Below are 21,630 nucleotides of genomic sequence, written 5' to 3' on the forward strand. Positions count from 1 at the left end.
ACCTCCCGACACGGTGTTAGTCATGCATGAGCTTCCATGTAGACAAGATTTCGTGTGCGACGTCATGATTTGTTGGTGGAGGCACAAACAGCATGACTCTACTGGGAAAGGACTCTTGAAGCTTGCACTGGTTTCCTCCAGATGTTACTTGGGTAATTTTGCTTTGTATCCTTCTGCTGTAATAAATCTTAGCCCTGAAGATGAATGACTGTGCGTGCTGAGTCCTTTGGGTCCTCCTGGGGATTCCCCAAAAGGAAGGGTGGTCTTGGGACGTCGGAAAGAGCGGTGGTAGCCGTGGGACTCACTAGCGAGAAGACCCTGACTCAACTAAAATATGGTGAAAGACTTCTTTGAGTAAGGGAAGGGTGATGTGGTAGAGATGATGAACCTTTTGTGCCCCGGTGACTGTGGATGTACCCATGGTACGGAACCGCGGCTGAACTCCTGTAGCCACCTTGTGACTTAGCGCTTTATTTTCTCAGGGCCCGGGGAAAGGATACAAGCCTTCCCAAAGGTGAGTTTTGGGTCAGCCAAAAATGTTGCAGGTTTAACTTGCTCTCTCCTCCCAAGTGGGAGGAAACTAATTAGTTCCCTGAGCCAGAAAAAGCTTTCCATAAACTAGAGGCAGAGACGCGGGAAGGCACTCCAGCCTTTTCTTCACCTTGCTTCCTGCTGCTGTGGCTGCCTCTCCCAGCATTCCAACCAGAAAGGCCCCTGGCCCCTGTGTGGCCACCCGGTAAGTGTCAGTTTACTGCTAGCCTTTTGCCTAAGCTTTCAATGAGAGGGGAAAAGGGAGGATTTCAAAATGGCTTCGTTCGATCCTTGTAGCGTCTGCATGTATTGAGAAAATTGATTCAAGATGTGAGGCGGGGCCGCTATTCAATGCAGCTGCGCCCAGCAAGGAAGGGAACGACCTAGTCTAGCCTGGTCACTGTGTGAATGAGAGAGACAAAGGAGGCAGGAGGTGATGTAAACCCATTCTGAAAATGTTTAAAATTCGGGATCTCATCCTGACGGTTCCTAATGATCACAAGTCTTTGTGGTTATGCAATAGGTTTTTCTATGAAAATGCTTTTGTCCCTTTTGAGAGCAGCCCTCCATACAAAGGGGTTTGGAGGAGAGTAGGGGATGAGTAAAGAAACGTAAAGGTTCGATTTCAGAATCGTATACTAATCTGTAGCAGTGGAGAAAACCCAAACCTAGCACCTGGGGAGAGCAGAGGGAGGAAGCAAAGACATTAATGTCCTCTTTTTGCCCAAACTGTTCCTGGAAACCTTTTTAAAGAAATACTCGCGGTGGGGCACCTCGGTGGCTCAGTGGGTTAAAGCCTCTGCCTTTCCCTCAGGTCAGGATCCCAGGGGCCTGGGATCAAGCCCCCGCATGGGGCTGTCTGCTCAGCAGGGATCCTGCTTCCCTCTCTCTCTCTCCCTGACTCTCTGCCTACTGATCTCTGTCTGTCAAATAAATAAAATCTTAAAAAAAAAAAAAAAAGGAAAGAAAGAAAATACTGGCGGTGCCGTCTTTCCAAGTGTCTGTGAGCACTTTGATGCAAACTGGCTGCTGATCCCCCCACATCTCCCCACCACACCTGCCAGAGCTCTGAGTGTGGGACAGCAGGCATTCCCCCAGCTCTCAGGCTTTGCACGCACAGCACTTCCCCGTGACCTCCTCCCTCGGAAAGAGGGTGAACTGGTGTTGTGGACAGACCGTACTTTTGGAACCGACTGCCTCCAGGCAGCCCTCTGAAACCAAGGGCTCAGATGAATATAGCAAGTGGACAGGGAGTCTTGGAGGGGAAGGTCCCATGTTGGGAAGCCACGTCGAGGCCCTGGTGAGGTGCATCGCCTGATTCGTGTGTGTCTAGCTCTGGGCTCCCTAACAGTTGTAAACTCTGTTTCAGGAGTGTCCCGTGTGCCCTCTGCGATTACACATCCTGTGTGTGTTCCTTGACTAGCCCGACACTGCCTCAGCCTGGAAGACTTTCGGGTCAGCCTCTGCTTCCCGACCAGAGTGTGCTGTGCCCGAATTTGTGCCTCAGGCCGGCTAAGAACCAGGTTCATACAGACACTTCGGCAGTAAGTTATCTCTTTTTCTATGTTAGACTTCTGTGGTTGGTGAGAATTGTTTTAACCGGTCAAATCGGGGACCCCTGAGGGATGTAATGGAGGTGAGTACCGCAGGCTCCTGTGACCCTGCTGCAGGGGTCTTAAGACGGAGACCTGTGGCACTTTGCATCCCACCCTCCACAGCCTGACGTGCTTCAGTCTGGACATGGTTCTGTCGTGGGTTTGTCATTATGACGCGGGGTCCAGCCATTCCCAGTCCCTCAGTTCCACAAGTGTGGACTGGCCTTCTGCTGAGTGTCAGGTCCTCTGGCTCGAGGGCACCAAGATGAGCGGGAAGGTTGTTTCCAGCCTTCCGAGAAGGAGGTACGACTCTGGTGAGGGAGACAGACATGGAAACAAAGTGGCAGCCGTTAAGCTGGTTTTGTTCATCCACTCCTGGCAGATCACAGGATGAGCATCTCCCACTGAATTCTTCCCGTCCTTTCCCAGCATATCCTGCAGAAGATCCGTCTGGTCCGTACACTTGGGTTCCCCTCATCCTGTTTCCTCCATGTCCCGCTGCAGCTCTCGAGTGATACTGGCATGTGGTCGCAGACTCCAAGCCAAGAAGGGAATGGCTTTCGCTGATGTGTTTTCCAAAAACGGTCAAGGGGTTATTGGTACCTTTCCAGGTAAAACCTCGTGCCAGTTTCCCTCAGTTTACGGGGAAGTTACATTAATGGAAAATCCAGTGTATTGAAATCTCTGCAAAACAGATTTGCATCCCTGCAACTTTGCCTTCCTGAATGCCAGTACCACCCTTTCATCATTTCAGCAATCAAAATGGCCCTCTGAACTCTCCAAAATGTGCCAGTATTTTGGTTTAAATACTAAGTATGATGCGGTTTTAAACCACAAGAAGAGGGTCTTATGCAGGTACCCCCATCCCACCCAAAGCCTGGTATTCACAGACGAAACATAGGAAGGTTGTGGTCCTTGTCTGCATTTGGTCAGAGGAAATAGCGTGGCAGCGTGGAGTAGGGCACAGTACCTTCCAGGAAGGATTCTGGGCACCTTCCTCTTCCGTGTGCTTCCTGCGATGAGAAAACGTTTCAGGGACAGCGGGGGTGTGAGGTAAAGCTTTGTTTCAGAGGTCACCACTGCCATGGGATGTCAGTGCCCAGGATGGTTTTGTGGTAGTCACGGCCCTTAGCTCTGGACCTGGGGTTCTCCTCATTGATGAGAAGCCTTTCCAGGTGCGGACAGCAGGGTGAGGGGCTGGGCTAGGGCTTGAAAACTACTGTCCTGTTTGGGACAGCAGATGAGATCACAGACGGACAGCTGCAAGGAGAAGAGGGAGACGATCTTCTAAGGGTCAGGGGCAGGTTTCTGGCAGGTGAAGGGAAGACATTGGCCCCAAGTTCTGGTTGCTCCCGGCTGACGTGGAATGGAGTGTGGGTGCAAGAATGAACCAAAGGCTGAGAGGAGGTGGGGATAATAGATCGTATAACCTCACATCCTATGGATTGCGTGGTCCCTGAGAAAAGCCCGTGCTGTCCTAGGAGCTAAATGTCATCTCCTGTCACCACCGCCACCCACTGTCCTGGAAGAGAATGGTTTTGAGATATTCAGAACCCTTCAGGGAGAAAGGCCAGGGGGGTCATGGTGTCTTCTCAGAAAATCCACTGCCCTACCCCTGTTTGACTCTCACGCCGTGTGTTCTTTATGTCCTGTCGTCTTGCCTGCTTTCAGGCTGGTCTTCTCAGGTGTGTATCTGTCCAGAAAGTCAGTACGTTGGAGACAGGCTTGCTCCCAAAGGGGCTTAATTCAGTTCTTGAGTGTGTCCTAGGCAGAATTTAAAAAAAAAAAAAAATCACAGATTCTAGGGCACCGTTGTGGCCACACTAAGTGAGATTCACTGGGTGTGGATCACAGCCTGTGCATTTTTTTTAAGAGTTCCTGGGTTCTGACTCATGTGGACAGCTTGTCTGGGAACTACTGGAGCAGGGGAATGGTGCTATTTTTCTTGCCGCCAGGCTTCTCTCTCCTTTGTGAGGGTGACACCGGTTTTTGGTGCCTTCTCTAAGGAGGCTCTGAGAGTACTGTTTCCAGAAAGTCTCCAGAATCCAGTCCAGTCGAGCTTCCGTCTGCGTGATTGCTGTTGCACTCACATTCTGTTTACTGTGTGCTTCCATGCCCTGCAACCAGTTAGTGGTCTGTGTTAGCCGTTATTCTACATACTTTGCACTGGCCACTGGAGCTTACTACTGACTGAACAAACACACAGCGGGGTAGGTTTTCCACAACGCCTTCAGACCCGTGCCTCCAGCCCTCACAGCTGGGCGACACTGAGCAAGCTGCTTAACAGAATCTGAGAGCCTCGTTTCATGTAGCAACATGGAAATACTAGTTAATGCTAAGCGGAGCTGCTTCTTGGGCCGTTTAGAGCACTGACTGTGTTAAGACAAGGAAAGTTGTCAGGACAGTGCCTGGCATGTGGAGAGCTGTCAGTGAGTTCTAGCTGCTGTTCCTGTTGTCATTCTCACATTTCCCTGAAGCGTTTTCCAGACACGTGGTGTCAGGACTACCTCTGACTCACCGGAGGGACTTGGCACTCTCACGTCAGCAACTCAAGAGACTCCAGAGTCAAGTCGGCGGTGGGCGGGTGGGTGCCCAGGGGAGGGCGTGTTTTTTCTTACCATAGTGAGTGTTCGGCCAACCTTATGGGTTATTATGAAGCCTGAATGGAAACTTCTCTAGGAAGTTAGAACAAATGACCCGTTCATACCTCTTACACGATGGTTGGAAAAGTAAGTGGTCACTGGATAAGGACAGAACACAAGTCTATGAATTTGCATAATCATGTCAAAAGAGTGAAATTTCAAGGCCAGAGACCCTCATCATGTGGCTTCTTTTCTTGCTGTTAGTTCTGTTGAATCCACTTCTGCATCAGATGGTCACAAGTGAACCTGGGAAAGATAGGAAACTGTTACTAGTCAAATTGTCGTCGGCAAGACTTTATTTCTCATGGAGTTTTCACCTGTCCCGTTTATTGTATGGATTTTTCTCTTCCACTAATACTCGTTATTGATTAACAAAGGCTGATGTTATTAATTTTTCGGAGCTCCGTCATGAGGAGATGGTAAAAGTGTTTCTGGAGAGTCTGAGGAGAGGGGCAGTGGGGAGGGAAAGGCGGAGGGTGAGGTGAAGGTGTACGGGGGGCGGGGGCAGGAGGAGAGACGTCACGGCAAAGAGGAGGGGAAGGATGAGGGGCACAAGCAGAAAGAAGTAAAGAGACATAGGAGTAGAAGCTCACACGTCCGGAGGCTTCCTATAGGCTTGGCATTGTTTTTAGCTCTTTCTCTACAGATAGAATTTTAAAGTCATTTAAAAGTCTCTTCAACACTGGGAGGTAAATATTTTAATGTTAACGTCCCCTTTTTACAATCCAGAAAACCGAGACAAGTAGAGGTTAAGAGGGGAAATAACTTCTCTGAAGCCACCTAGCCAGCAAGGGCAGAGTTGGGGTTGTACCCAGGTCAGAGAGAAACATAAAGAGACTTGGGATTTGCCCCTCAACTGCAGTGCACCTCAGTGTCCAGTGTCCTCCGGCTCAAAGGCAGGTGAATGTGTGCAGCAGCTTTATCTGATTACACTGCATCTGGGTATGGATCGATCCTGATGTCTCTTCAGTGTGTGAAACACTGTGGGGTGGCAAGTCACTCTAGGCACATCAGTAAGTGGGTACCTGGTCCATATCAAGGCCTGTACATGTGGACGTCACCATCTTATCACGATGGACAGTAGTTTATGGTTAATGTTGGGAAGTAAAACAACAGAGAAAAGAGTGTAGATGACCTCCCCGCTCCAATCTCGTAATTTTAAAAAAATGCATAGAATGAAGCCTGGATGACAGTACACCACATAAGTCATTTCCCTAAGTGTGAAACTCCTTAGATAATTGGCAGACAACGTTTTGTTCGCTGTTCGATGTGCTGTGTCTCTCTGTTATTGCACAGCCAGTGTTTCTGTTACACGTTTTAAGTCATTTGATGAAGACTCCAGCTTTGATATCCTAGCCAGGAGAAACACCAGTCGGGGCATTTAATGGGAGAGAGGAGATCTCTGGTTCAGTAGAGAGAAGCAGTGGGGAAGCAGAGAGCTTGGGTGGAAGGTTAGCTAAGTCTGCAGTTGCTGTTGAAATCACCCAGAGGATACAGGCCAAAACCAAATCAAACCAGATAGCAGCTTGCATATCCCGAGGAGGAGACTGTTGCGCCATTGAGATGAGTATCTGCACTAAAGATTTCTTAGACTTTTATTCTCCGTTGGCCCTGTGGTGCAGCAGGGCGACGTGTGTTCTTAGGAGGCAGCACTGCTCGGCGCTGGGCTGTGGGTGAGAGCAGGCAGCAGCCTCACCTGAAGCATTCTCCTTTTGTGGGCCAGTTGGAGTACTTTCCTTGATGTCTGGAGCTGACGGATTCAGAAGAGAAAACAGAAAATACACAGCACAGCAGTTAGATCCAGCTCTCCTCCAACACATCCCTACATCGCAAGTGAGCCGCAGGCACAGTGTTGTAGTCATTGGTTGGGAATAGCAGGTTGGGTTGGGAGACCGAAGAAGAAACATGGAAGTGAATAAAAGGTGAGAGAACACCTCAAGAGGGGACAAACCGCAGCCATCCTATTTTCTGGCCTTGCTTTTCTGCTAAGAAAATCGTGTGCTCCGTTACTGTGGGGAGAGGGCATCCTGGCCTGAGGTCTGGGAAGGAATCACGGCAAGTGGTGATGAGCATTCTGAGGACCCACCATCAGCGGTAACAAGGGGACACTGAGTGTGTGACGGCGCCGAGGCCTCTGCCTTTACCATAGACTCAAAGCTTTTTAGCCCTGCTGAGAGTCATGCTGCTTCACCTTGCAGAAGCTCAGAGCCACCATCTAGCAAAACTGCTGGTGCTTCTCCACGTCCTAATCCAGCTCGGGGTGTCCACCCAGGCACTGCTCACTGATCTGCTCGAGCGTCATGGTGACCGTGTGTGTTTGTGTGCAAGTGCGTAACAGGCATAGGGAGAGAGACTATTCATTTAACTGTGATTCACCGAGTTCCCAGCCACTATCTGGACGCTGTGTTGGGTGCCTGGGAGATGTAGTTAATAAAGACCCTTCCCTGTTTTTGTGCAGTTTATGCCAGATCATCAGAGAGTAGTTAATCTAACCATCATACAAGGAAACATAAAAATTACACCTGTGATTAGTGGTGCAAAGAGGTGCACTTTATGGAGGTATGACTGATAGGTAGAGCTGTATGTATTTCTTGTGTACAACTTATATGCCATCTCTGCCATCTAGGACATAGACGGAACCATCACCTTCCAGGGTTTCCTCCCGCCCCCTTTGTCTTGTGGGTGTGGTGATTATATTCTTACCATTAGTGGTAAGAACACTTAGCATAAGATCATCTGGTAGTGATTTTAAGTATACAGCACGGTTATCATCAGCGAATGGCACGGTGTGTGCAGTAGAACTCCAGAATGTATTTATCTCGCATAATTATAAGTTTGGACCTTTGACTATCCCCTCACGCACGGTTCACCCCTGTCCCAATCCCTGGCAACCATTGTTCTGTGCTCTGCTTCTAAGAGTCTGTTTGAGATTGCATATACAAGTGAGACAATGCAGTGTTTGTCTTTCTGTGTCTGCTTTATTGTACTTCGCCGTCATGCACCCCAGGTTTGCACGGCATGCTCTTATCCATAGAAAACCCTGAAGACTCTGACAAAGACCACACCAGACCAAAACAATGGTTAGAACTAACGAGCAGATTCGGTAATGTTGCTTTCATTTTTAAAAAGAGTTTACTGGATGTGAGATTGTTGGTTGCTGAGCATTTTGAATGATTATCCCCCTCCTTCTGTCCTCCCGTTTTTTCTGCTGAGAAATCTGCTGTTTATCTGATTGGCTTTCCCCCATAAGTGAAGTCCTTTTCTCTTGTTTTCAAGAGTTTCTCCTTGCCTGTAGGCTTTCAGCATTTTTTACTGTGGTGTGTCTGAATTGCTTTTCGTTTATCCCGCCTGGGGTTCCTTTAGCTTCTTTCAGGCAATATCCTTTTGAATGTTTTTTCTGCCCCTTTCCGTCTGCGTTCTGGCACTCTCCTGCATCTCGGGGTGTTCTTAAGAGTGTCCTATATTTCTCTGCAGCTCCGTTTATTTTCCGCGCTTGTTTTCCTCTCTTTCTTCAGATTCTGCAGCCTCTGTCTGTCTTTCTTCAAGATGGCTAAATCTTTGGCAGTTCAACTACCGTCGATCTCCTTGAGTGAATTTTTTTTACTTCAGTATTGCGCTTGTCAACTCCAGAACTTCGATTCGGTTCTTTTTGGTAATCGTTCTCTCTTTATTGTTATTCTCTGTTTGATGTGACATTTTCATCATACCTTCCACTACTTTGATTGTGGTCTCCTTTTGCTCTTCGGACCTATGTGTAAGAGCAACTTTGAATTCCTTGTCAAATCTGTCACCTGGTCACAACCATAGGCAGTTTCTGTGGCTCACTTCTTCATACTTTCCTGTTTCTTTGCATGTATCCCAGGTTTTTTTCCTTGTCTGGAAACCTGACAATCTAAGCAGGTCCGGTTGCTACACTGTCTAAAATACTGTAGCAGTTCTGGGTACTGGACCATCCCACCCCTTCCCGGGTTTGTTACTGCTCTTTGCTTGCTTAGCTGTTTAGTGTCTGGCTGGTTCATTTAGAGTCTATTTTCACTCCTTACTCTCCCCCTAGCCTCGCCCCCATCCTAGCTGTGTTATGCTTCAGATTTTACTCCTCAGGGAGAGACGACTCGGGGATGCCCACTGTCACCCTGCGGTGGCTGGTTTGGGCAGGGCTCTCTTGGATTGTTTCTTTCTCTGACCAAACCCAGCTGTTCAGGTCTACTAACTGGGGGCCGCTTCTGCTGTTTTCAGCAGTACCTGGCTGTGTTGCTTCATAATAGAAACCTGTGAAATCCCTGCTCCTTTGAAGGGCTAGCTGTCCACGTTAGAGATTTTTTTTTTTTTTCTGACCCCAGGCAGGCTCCTTCCAGCTGTCTCTTCTCCCTGATTGTCTCAGGTAATCCTTCCAGCCTACAGTTGATCCTCTACGTTCAAGAATTCCACCAATATGCTGTGGGTTGCCTCTTCCACGGGCTCCACTGTTTTGAAAGTGCCCCTGGGCCTAACCTTCAAAACACTGATTTGAAAATGAAAAATTCATTCCTCCGGGAGGAGCTATCTGCTTCCAAACCTCTGAGCCACAACTCTGTAGTTGGGAAGTGGGGACGATGGTGGCACGGTGGCACGCTTCTCCTTCCTGTTTTTTAGTGTGGTACTTTGTAGTGTTGCTTTTTACAATGTCTGTTTTTGATTGTTTATGGCTGGTATATAGAAACAGTGGACTCTATTGTACTGATACTGTACTGATGTTGTATTTCGTTACTTTGCTGAACTGGCCTCTTATTTCAAGTACCTTTTCTGTGGATTCTTTTTAGGGATTCAGGTTTGCCTGTGAGTAATGACTGTTGCATCTTTCTTTCCTCTGGACTTTTTTATCGGCTAGAACAGGCAGTAAACTATTGGCTAGAAGTAGCAAAAGTACACACACTTGCCGTGTTCCCTGTCTTAGAAGGGAAGCATTCACACCTTCAGGATTCGTGGTTATATTAGCTTTAGCTCTTTCTGTAGCGGCCAATTATCCGTTTAAGGATGTTGCCATAGACTGAATGAATATTGCCATCTCCCCAACATTCATGGTGAAGCCTTTCTCCAGTATGATGGTAATTGGAGGTGGGACCTTTGGGAGGCGATCAGGTCACGAGTGTGGAGCCCACAGGTGTGGTATTTGCACCCTTATAAAAGGGACCCCTGAGCGCTCCCTCAGCCCTCCTGCCATGTGAGGACAAGAAGTCAGCAGTCTGTGTGGCAGGAAGCAGGGCCTCACCTGATCCTGAATCTGCTGGCACCTTGATCTTGGGCTTCCCGGCATCCGTACGTCTAAGAAATACATTTCTCTTGCTTTTGTAAGTCATCCAGTCTGTGGTAGTTTTGTTACATCCGCCCTAAGAGACTAAGGTGGAAATCCCTCTCTATAGCTAGCTGATTTGCTAGGCGTTTTTATCAAGTACACTTGATCAAGTGCTTTTTATGCATCTGTTGAGACGCTCATGTATTTTTAGTCTGTTTTTATGGTCAGTTAGAGGGATTGATTATCAAGCATTCAACCCATCTTGAAGCCGTAGAGCAAATGCCATTCCACCATGGTATTTTATCTTTTGTATGTATTGCTGGTTTCAAACAGCTAATATTTTATTTGGGATTACTGCATCTGTGTTCATGAGTTACATTGCTCTTGTTAGCCTGAAAAGTAAAACAGCCAGTTATGTTACCAGCAAAATGGGTTTATTCAGGAAGAGCAGAGAATTAGAAAATTGGAGCAAGCAACCTGAGGCAAAATCCTAGGCAAGTCCAGCAAACAAAGGAGAGGAACGTTATTTCGTGAAGAAGGAGGAAGTCGGGAGGGGTTGTTTGGAACAAAAGTCCATTGGAGAAACAGCAAGAGTTCAGAGTGATGACAGTTGCTGGCTGGCTGAGTTGCAGGAGTAGTCCATATCTCGTAGGTGATGCCATGTACACCTTTTCCTGTTGGGGCCTATAATTGAGGTTCTTTCATGTTGATTATTCTTCTCTTGGCTCCATAGTGGACAGCCCTTCCTGTAATGGATGTTGAGCAGTATGGCTCTCCCTTCTAGGCTCTGGACTCTACTTTATACTGATATTTCCCTTTATTTTTTTTTTTCACACTCTGTAATTTGTATTCTTAAGAGATGGTGTCTTGCTTTGATGTCAGGATATGGCTGGCTCTGTAACATGCTTTAGGAAGTTTAACCTCTTCTTCAGTTACCTGGAAGCTAGAATGTAAACAGCGAAGCCGCTTAAGCCTTAATTTTTTTGTGAGGGAACGGTTTTTAGTTTGCGTTTGATTTATTGAATTCATTCTCTTTGACAGATGTAGGGCCATCTGGGTTAACGACTTTTTTTCTTTTTAAGATTTTATTCCTTTGAGACAGAGCACGAGCCAGTGCACGAGAGAGTGAGCGCGAGCCACACGCGGGGGGAGAGGGAGAAGCAGACGCCCCGCTGAGCTGGGAGCCCGACCCAGGGCTCCATCCAGACCCCGGGATCATGACCTGAGCCGAAGGCAGACACGTAACCTGCTGAGCCACCCATTCATTTTTTACCAGTCTGGCTAAACCTACTAGATTTACTGATCTTGTGAAGGAACCACTTCTTAGTTTCATTGATTCCTTTGTAGCGATTCTATGATTTCTACTAAGTTGATTTCTTTTCAGAGCTCTGTTAATTCTTTTTCTCCTTGCCGTAGGTTTAAATTGATTTTGCTTTTGTAATTTCTTAAGGTGACAGCTTAGATCATTGATCGGAGACGATTCTTCTTTTCTAGTATAAGTATTTAATGATAGAAATTTCCCTCAGTGCATTGTTTTAGATTCGCCTCACAAATTTTGATACACCGTGTTTTCCTTTTCAACTTCTTGCAGTTTCTTCCTTGATCCCCACGTGATTTAGAAATGTCATTTAATTTCAAAACATTTTGTGGTTTTCTGGATAGCTCGCTGCAACCCATTTCTGTTTTAATTCTTTGTGGTCCGAGAACCTAGTGTGTGTTTCAGTCCTTTAGACGCCGAGATTTACTTTATGGCACAGCGTATGGCCTGTCTTGGTGAGCACTGCCTGTGACTTCAGAAGAATGTCTGTTCCACTGTCTTTCTGTAAGTATCAGTTAGGTCATGTCTGTGGGGAGTCATGCTCAGGTGTTCCATAGAGTGTCTGATTGTATTGTCCACTTGTACTTTCAGTTGTGGGCAGGAGAATGCTGAAGGCTCTCATTATAACCAATTTGTCTTCGTTCTTGGTTTTCTCAGTTTTTACCTCTTGTGCTTTAAAAACGCATGCACGTTCATGATTTTTTCATCTTCTCGATGATGAGACCTCTATTTTATTACGTCACTCTGTCTCTTCCCTTGTGATGATCCTCATTCTGAAGTTTACTTGGTGTAATAGTAATTTAGCCCCCTCTGGCTACTCATTTGATTCATGTTTGCTGGGTATATGTGTCTCAGTGTGTTCGGGGTGCGGGCACAAAATACCATACTGAGTGTCTTATACACAAACTTATTCCTCACTGTTACGGAGGTTGGACGTCCGGAATCAGGGGCCCACCTGGTTGGGTTCTAGTGAAGGCCCTCTTCCAGGTCACAGATTTGTGGTCGTGCCCTCACATAGTGGAAAGACAATGTGAGTGGATCTCTCCGGAGCTTCTTTTATAAGGGCCCTGGTCCCCTTCATGTGGGCTCTGCCCTAGGACCTACGCCTCCCAAAGGCCAGCCTCCTAACACTATCATCTTTGGGGGTCAGGCTTTAACGTAAGAATTTTGGAGGAGACACCTTCAGACCATAGCAGTAACATTTTCCATTCACTTACTTTTAACTTAGGTATGTATTTATGCTTAAGTGCGATTCTTTTGACGGTATGTAGTTGGGTCTTGCTATTTTTATCTGAAGTGACAAATTGGGACTTTTAATTGACGTGCAGGCAGTGCACATTGAGTGTGTTAACAGTTTACGTGTACATCTGCCATCTGACTGGCTGTATATTTCTATCATATGTATTTTTTATTTAGATTTTTCCTATTCCCGCCATAATTTTGGATCAGTTGAGCATTTGCTGTTACTCCATTTTATCTCCACTTACTAGTGGCTTACTACTTAAACACCTTTAAACAGTCTTTTCAGATGGTTGCTCTAGGGTTTACAGTGTATATTGGTGCTTCTTGCACCATGCCTTCAAATGATATTCTGCCACTTCATGTACACCCTAAGAATCATACGACTGTGTACCTCTCCTTCTTTCACCCGTCCTTGGTGCTGTGGTTGCCTTCAGTGTCTTAAACCCCGCAACACATTGTTCCTATTGTTACTTTCGATAGTTCTCTTCTAAAGAGATGAATTGCTAGGAAAAAAATTCGTATTCACCCACGACTTTACCATGCCCAGCCCTGTTCAGTTGTCTGTATAGATCCTGATTTTCTTTGGTTATCATTTACCTTCTTCCCGAAGAACTTCCTTTCACATGTTTTGTAGGGCAGATCTGCTGGCTGTGCATCTCCTCAGCTTTTTTGTTTGCTTTGAAATTTTTGTTTCACCTTCATTTCTCAAAAGCATTTGCATGAATCTGAAAATTCTGGGTCACAGCGATTCTGATGAGTAAGTAGCCGCCATCCTGTTTGTTCCCGTGTATGTAACGTGTCTCTCTTCTTTGCTTTTCCCATCAGAGGGTGTCAGTGTTGGTGTCTGAGTCAGTCTTTCCGCTAGTCAAGTTGGACTTCAGTTCTGTTGTTGCTATAGTTGGTTTAACCCTACCATATACTGGATTGATACACAAAAATCAATTCTATTTCTATACACGAGCAGTGAATAATCCAAATAAGTAAGAAAACAATTTCACTTACAATCGAGGCAAAAGAATGACATATTTAGGAGCTAATTGAACCAAACAGGTGTGAGAGGTACACACTGAAAAGCACAAAACGCAGTTGAAAGAGAGGAAAGCATACTGAAATAAATGGAAAGACCTCCTGTGTTCATGGATTGGGCACTTGATGTTGTAAAGTTTGCGACATTCCGCAAATTGATCCACGAAGCATTCAGTGTAATCCCTGTTGATAGTCTAACTGCGGTGTTTTAGAAATTGAGAGGCTGATCCTGAAATTCATGTGGAAGTTGCAGGGACCCAGAATAGCTTAAACCATCTCACAGGAGACAACCAAAGGTGGAGGACTCAACACATTCCGATTTCAAACATTATTTCAAAGCTTTGAACATGATGTCGTACTGATGTAAGGATGGACATAGAGATCAACGGAATAGAATTGAGAGTCCGTAAATAACCCATACAACTATGGTGAGTTACTTGTTGGCAGCAGTGCCAAGACAGTTACGTGGGAAAAGAACAGCCTTGTTCGCAAATGGTGCTGGGACAACTAGGTGCTCACGTTTAAAGAAATGAATTTGAATCCAAACGTCACACCATAGGCAAAAATCAAGTCAAAGGGGATCAAAAAATGTAAGAGCTGAAACTATCAGCCTTCCGTAAGAGAGCATAGGAGTCTATCTTTGTGACGCTGGGTTGGGTGACGGATTCTTAGCTATGACGCCAAAGCGCAGATAGTAAATGCCAAATGGATATAAATGAACTTCATCAAAATTAGGAAAAAAATTTTGATTTAAAGGACACCACAAGAATGTGGAAAAACAAATACAAAGAATGGGAGGAAATATTTGTGTATCGATAAGGGTCCAGTGTTCCGAATGTAGAAAGAATTCTTACAAATTAACAGCAAAAGGACAACCCAATTAAAAATGGGCTAAGCATTTGAATAGACATTTCTGTAAAAAAGATATACAAATATCCAAGAAGGACATGAAAAGGTGTTCAAAAATATTAGTCGTTAGGGAAACAAAACCTGAAAGCACAATGAATTACAACTTACCGCCCACTAGTATGGATACAATTTCAAAAATGAAAATAAGAAGTGTTGGGGAGGATGTGCAGAAACTGAAATCCTCGTACATTGCTGGTGGGAATGCAAAATGGAACATCTGCTGTGGAAAACAGTTTGGCAGCTCCTCAAAAAGTTAAACAGAATTGCTGTCTGACCCAGTTATCCCACTCCTAGGTGTGTATTGAAGACAAGTGAGGACATAAGCTCTCACAAAAACTTGTATACGAATGTTCCTGGCAACCTTAATCACAACCGTCGAAGAGTGCAAACAACCCAAATGCCAGCCATGTCAAGAATCTATCACGTGTGGTGATACCATATCGTAGAATAACATTCAGGCAAAAAAGAGTGGAGCCGTGATACTTGCCGCAACATGGATGAATCCTGAACACGTTAAGCTAAGCGAAAGAAGCCGTGCTCAAAGGCTGTGTAATGTGTGATCCTGTTTAGTTGAAATACCCAGAATGGACAAATCTGTGGAGACCTGAAGCCGAGTAGTGAATATCCAGAGTTCCTGGGAGAGGGGATTGGGGAGGGACTGCTAATGGTATAGGGTTTGTTCTGGAATTAGATATTGGTGACACTTTGCACAACCTTGTGCCTGTACAACTAAAAAGGGTGACGGTACACGACTTCCAGCTCAATAAAATGAAAAAAAAAAAAAAAAATTAAATGAAAGCAGGTACGTACCTTTGAATAGGTTTTTGGCCATTTTTAGAAATGCGGTTGGCTACACCCAAAAGACCTAGTAAGCTGTTCAAATCTTGCCTTCATCAGTTCGGTCATCAGAGGTGACCCACCACTGTAGGCGGATGAGGTGTGTCCTTCTTGTCCCTGTTATCCGTATTTACAGACTGCACGTGCACACACATATACACGTACAGACCCTGGTTGACGTGGGGGTACTTCTTACATGCTACTCCCCATTTAAAAATACACATAAAAGTAAAATAAAAGCAAAATAAAGCTCTCTGGCCAGTACAGATTTGCTCCTCTCATTCCGTTTCAAGGCCAGTGGGTGCTCCACGGTATGATACGAACACGTCATCTCTCATTTCCCCTTCCAAAGGGTGTTGACTACTAAGGGCCATTTAGAGTTTCTTTCCCCCAGAAATTTCTTCTTGTCATTATACACATAGCTCTGTGCCTGTGTGAGTATTTAAGACCAGTTGGTAGCAGTGGAGATTGCTGGATCAGAGGTTCCTTCAGTACAGAAACATCTCTGAAGTACTTGCTTGTGGACCTGATACTGTTCTAAATGCTGGGGAGACATCCCAGAAGACGCACACGTGCGCCTCGTTTCATGAACTGAAATTGTACTGAGGGTGGGGACAGGGTGGAATCAGATTTTGATAGATGCTGCCACAGAGCCCTGCGAAGTTCTTTTACCAATTCATGCTTCCCTCGGGGGCTGGGGTAACAAATGCCCCTTTGCTGGCCTCCTCAGCACCCCATTTGTGAAGCAGGGGCTGTTGACAGGAGGCTGAGCGCTTTCTCCCAGGCTGTCTACAAGATCGTGGAGTCTGCAGCTCGAAAGATACCTGTGGGGATTTTTTTTTTTTTCAAGATTATTTATTTATTTATTTGACAGACTGAGATCACAAGTAGGCAGAGAGGCAGGCAGAGAGAGGGGGAAGGCAGGCTCCCTGCCGAGCAGAGAGCCCGATGTGAGGCTCTATCCCAGGACCCTGAGATCATGACCTGAGCCGAAGGCAGAGGCTTTAACCCACTGAGCCACCCAGCCGCCACCCCCACCCCACCGCCGTGAGGATTTTAAGAGTAGTGAGACCGATTGGGGCACGTGGATGGCTCAGTCGGTTAAGAGTCTGCCTTCGGCTCAGGTCATGATGCCAGGGTCCTGGAATTGAGCCCTGCCTCGGGCTCCCTGCTCGGCAGAGAGCCCGCTTCTCCCTCTCCTTCTGCCTGCCACTCTGCCTACTTGTGCTCTCTGTCTGTCAAATTTATTTAAAAAAATAAATAATAGCGAGACCGAGAGGTGTATTCCCAGGTAGGAGGGGAGCTGGGGGTGATGTGACCCTGTCTGGGCAAATTACCAGAGTGTGCGGGGACAGGAGAGGGTGAGAGGCTGGTAGAGGAGCAGTGGGCAGTACCTGCCTGTACTGGGATGTACCACTGAGAGAGCCAGAAGAAGCAGTCCGCTTTGGGAGGGACAACTGGGAGTGAGGGAGCCTTGTGTTCCCAAACAAACCATTGTGTGCAGGGTGCAGGGGAGCTCACTACCATGCAAGGACCTGTGCCTCCCCCGAGGTCGCCATCATCCCCCTTCTGACCCCAACCTGTCAGGTCTACAGATTCTAATCGAGTGGGGACCAGAGAAGGTGTCAGTGGGGCACGTGAATGTTTCCCTGATGGGTGAGCAGGGCAGAGATGAAGGACACCAGTGGATCTGATTGGTCTAGATGGGATTGCCTACCAGGATCTTCCAGGGGAGAGAACTCCCAATGGCTGCGGGTCGGGGTGTCCTAGAGAGGTTAACGGTGCATAGGTAGGGCTTTGAAGAGTGGAGGTGGAAGTGGAGCATTTGGAAACCTGCTGTGGAACCTCGGGCTGCTCATTCACAAAAAAAGGCTGAAGATACTGGCCAGGGCGGTGGGATCACTGGCTTTTATTCTGTCCTCTAGTCTGTCTTCCAGTAAGGTTTTTAAACGGTGGATACTGGATCCCACAATAGGGATATCAGCGCCCAATAAGCAATCACGAAATCTTTCTCCGGTGCCCCGTTATGTGCCCAGCAGACTACATGCGGGTCCTGGATGGGCAGAGATCTTTCAGAGACATACTCATGACATTCTCCAGACCAGGTTTCTCCAGGGAATCCGACAGTGACCCACTCAGCCCAAAGAAGTGAACACTTAAATGATGGGATTTTAAGCATTAGACAGGAGATGTTTGGGTGAGAGTAGGTAAGTAAGATATAGGCAGGTTCTCAAGTCAGTGAACTTCTCACCAGTCCTGACTGTATTCACACCTGAGTCTGAAAGGCTGCAGATGCAAGACTGGGTTCCTGTGTTCCCTGGTTCCCCGGGGGAAGTGGCCTCAGAGCTGGGCCAGTGTGTGTGTCCCCTGAGGAGGACAGGGTGCACCAGTTGGGCCCACATTAGGCTCTGTCCCCAAATTCCACAGCCTCACAGTAGATACATGCCCATGAGCAAATAGCCCTGCTCTGGTGTTGGCCTCGTGGGGCGAGAAGAGGGGGAAATGCATGTGCCTCACAGTTTGCACAAAGCCTGGCAGGAACTGGAGACCCTCATGCCACCTTTCCCTTTAAAGCAGAATTAGGGATTGAGAGGAGGGGACAGCTTACAGCTTTCCTCTTTGGGGAGATGATAAGGTGGAGGGGTGGGTGGAGCAGGGGCACCCCTCAGTGGTCAGGTACGTGGTCTGTGGCATGTGTACCTGGCAGGGCAACGTGAACCCCTTCACCATCTCCTTCCCCCACTCGTGTTCACTGGCTTGCAAAGGATCTGCTGGCTGAAGGTGTCCCTTCCGTTCGGGGCTCCGGTGGACACTGGGAAAACCAGGTGGCTGCAATGCCTGCAAGGTTTAGGAGCTGAGAAGGCTGAAGGGAGCGCTGTGTTCAGGGTGAATGAGCTGCCGGCCAGACCTTCCTGAAGGCAGGGTGGCGGGGACCGGACCTACCCTGAGCAGCCTGGGACTGTCCTGCTCCACCTTCCACAGCTTTCGCTCCTCAGCAGGTGGGCTCTGGGACCTTAAGGACAGTGTGAGTCTCCTGAGGATGGTATGAACACTGCCAGCCTAGACGATATCCCTATTTTGATGGGCGGAGGGCTCCACTGTGTGTCAGGCCTGGGGCGGGGGGGGGGGGGGGGGGGGAGGGGCTGCTGCCCTCCTGGGTGTGGCCTGGGCCTAGTGCAGCCTTGTCTTTGTCCAGAAACAGCCAACAATGGCAAAACCTGTGAGTCACCCATCCTCTGGAAGAGGAGGTTCCTCGGGTGCCTGGACGGGCCCGCTAGGATAGGGGCTAATACCCTGGAGACAGCTATGTTCCTGAAAGGCTCTCTGTAGTTCTTCCTTTCGAGTGTCTCACTCGTAGGGGTGGGTGAGACCTCATTGTGGCTCTCGTTGACGTCTGTCTGGTATGGGGTGACTTTTTATATTGAGAAGCAGGATGTCATTTCTCTGAGATGGTTTGGGATCTGTCCAGGATTTGAGATGTCTTGAGCTGTGTGAGGGTGTGCCGGCGTGTGAGATCACTGAGCTGTGGAGTGCTGTGTGTCCCAAGTGAGAGTTCTCTGGGCTATTTAGGGCTTCCTCCCAGCGTGTGAGGTGTTTGACCTGTTTTGGGTGCAGGGTGCAGCATGGAAGGTGTCTGGGGCTGTTGCCATGAAGTACTTTAGGAATTAGGGTTTGAGCTCTCCTGACAGTGTGTGTCAAGGTTGGCCTATTTGAACGCCTGGGGGTCCAGCACTCTAGGTTGTGAGATCACAAAGGTTATTTGTCACGGGACAGGGGGTGTCCGAGTAAGCTCTGTGTTCACAGTACAGGTGCTCTGTGCTGTTTGTGCGTCTGCATGCAGGGTTGTGAGCTCTGTGGTTGTGTGACGTGCAGGTGTGTGGTCTGTGAGCTATTAACTTTTCTATGTCACAGGTTGTTAGGTTCCTAAAATGTATGTGGGTCTGTATTTTAGAATTGATTTGTCTTTGAGCTGCTTCTTGTCCCTCTCCTCATTTCTGGAGTTTCCAGGAGTTTGAGTTCTGTGCTTTGTTTAATCTTGTGTGTCCAGTGCATTGCAGTCTCCTCGCTGCCCTTTCCCGGCTCTGGAGCTCATTCTCTCCAGCTCCCAACAACCTGGCTTCCTTGTCTAGGCCAGTGAGTCCGTGTGGTTGGCTTCCCTCGGTGTGTTATTGGGATCGTTTGGGTTTTGCTAGCTGTAGTGTGCGGTCCATGAGGTATTTGGGAGTCTGTGTCCAGGTTGTGATGCTTCCGAGCTGTGTGGGGGGATATCCCGGTCCCAGGGTGAGGTCTCCTATGTCTGTGGTGCTGTGTTGCAGGCATTGAAACTTCTGACCACGTGGCTGTTTATATCCTGACTGAGAGACTTTGTCACATACCGAGTTCAGACATGAGGTGTTTGTGACCTCTGCCCAACGTTTCAGTCCGACAGCTGTCCGGAAAGACGGAGCTCGATCTGAATGAACCGCTGGGACTCATCCATTCCAGCTCTCAGTAACCTGGCTTCTCGACCATTGACTCCCTGTGGTGTGCGTCCCTCAGACCCTTCCCTAGGGTTGGGTTCTCCCAATCCAGAGCTGTAACTTACCTATTTCATGCAAATCTCAAGTACAGTTTGAAATGGTAGTCAGTATCCAACTCAAAACACCAGAACCAGTGCTTCCCTAAAGATACTCTTCGCAAGACATTTTACTGAATCCCAAGAGGTTCCAGGTAAGAGACCCTGTCGCCCTTTTGATAGGGAGTTGTGGGAAATTTCCTTAAAATACGGGATTTTTTTTTTTTTAATCCTTTCTCTTGCTGGTACCTTGAGACGCTCAGGCAAGAAAGGCATTCAATTTTACGTTTTTGACCAAACAAGCAAAACAACCCTAAACAAACACACACGCACACACACCACCCAGTACGCCCAGTAGTAAATACAAGGAAATTGTATTGGAAGTGTAAATGGAATCCTGTGATTAATTATAAAACTAAATTTCTGATCACATTAGATGTCTGTCAGGATTGGCTGTATTCCAGCAGACGGGACAACCAAAAAGATGCCTTCTTTCTCCAGATCTCATAGGCTGCAGCTTATATCTGATTACTGCGGTCTAAGTAATTGTAACCAATGTAGGAATCACAGAGCCTATTAAAAGCATGTCTTTTCCTGTGTCACATCATGACACCTCTGCCTCTCTGTGTGTGTGTCTCTCCCCGCCCCCCCCCCACGCCTCTCCTCCTAGACAGACTTTCTCAGGAAATACAGGAGGCACTGCCAAGGAAACAGACTCTGACCCGTGGAACACAGACTGGAGCCCAGTGATGTCCCAGGCTCTAGCAATGCCCATTAGAAGTCTCAGTCTCATCTCCGCTAAAAATGGCAACCTAATTAGAGAAAAGAGAAATATGCCATACGCAGGTTCTCAAATGGCAGTCCTGATACAGCTGATCTAGGGCTTGTGAGAAAAACAGCTATTCTTTCAGACAGCACCGGTCGCGCATGGCTCAGGGAGAACGCTAGTCCTGAGACACTAATGTGCGCACGGCCTGTTTAGGGAGATTCTCCCTCTCTCGCTCTCAGGCCCTCGCTTTTGCTCGTTCTTTCCCAGGATCAGGTTCCCACCACCCCGCAGCCAGCGCACACCCTCGGTTCCTCAGCCCAGGCTGTGAAGCGCGCCTCCCAAAATGGAAGGGTTAAGACTAAGACCACCGAGAGGAAGAGTCCTCCCGGCTTCCTAGGCCGACCAGCCGCGCGCGCGCGCGCGCATACACACTCCCTAGGAGAGGCGCGGCTGCGTGACGTCATAGGAATGAGCCCAGGGGCCCGAGGCCGGGTACTTTTTATCCTTTCTCCGGCTGTACGGGGTGGGGCGGGGAGGGAGCCGGGAGTGTCCGGGGGCACAGTGGGCGCATCTCCCTGGACCGCGGGTTGGGTGCATGGAAACCCTGATGAGAGCGCCCTGGAGGTGGGAGGGTTGGGCCCGCCCCCATGGCGGCGCATCAGAGTGACGACGAGTACTTCCTGAGATCCCCGGGAGCATTTCCGGGCGCTGCAGTTCACGTCGCAGACGACGCACGTGGTTCTCAGCTGGGTGGGCTGGCCAGGGAGGGGCTTCTCCATGACAGCCTGCTTAGGTCCCTTGCAGGGGCCACGCGTGAGATCTGTTTAGAAATTTTTGTTTTCTTACTAGGGGTTTTGCGTAGGTGCACATGCACGCGGGCAAAGGCAAAAGCAAAACTAGGAGAGAGCTTGTCTATTCAAGCTCTTGCAATCTG

The sequence above is a fragment of the Lutra lutra genome, chromosome X (assembly GCF_902655055.1).
Source record: "Lutra lutra chromosome X, mLutLut1.2, whole genome shotgun sequence".
Classification (NCBI taxonomy): Eukaryota; Metazoa; Chordata; class Mammalia; order Carnivora; family Mustelidae; genus Lutra; species Lutra lutra.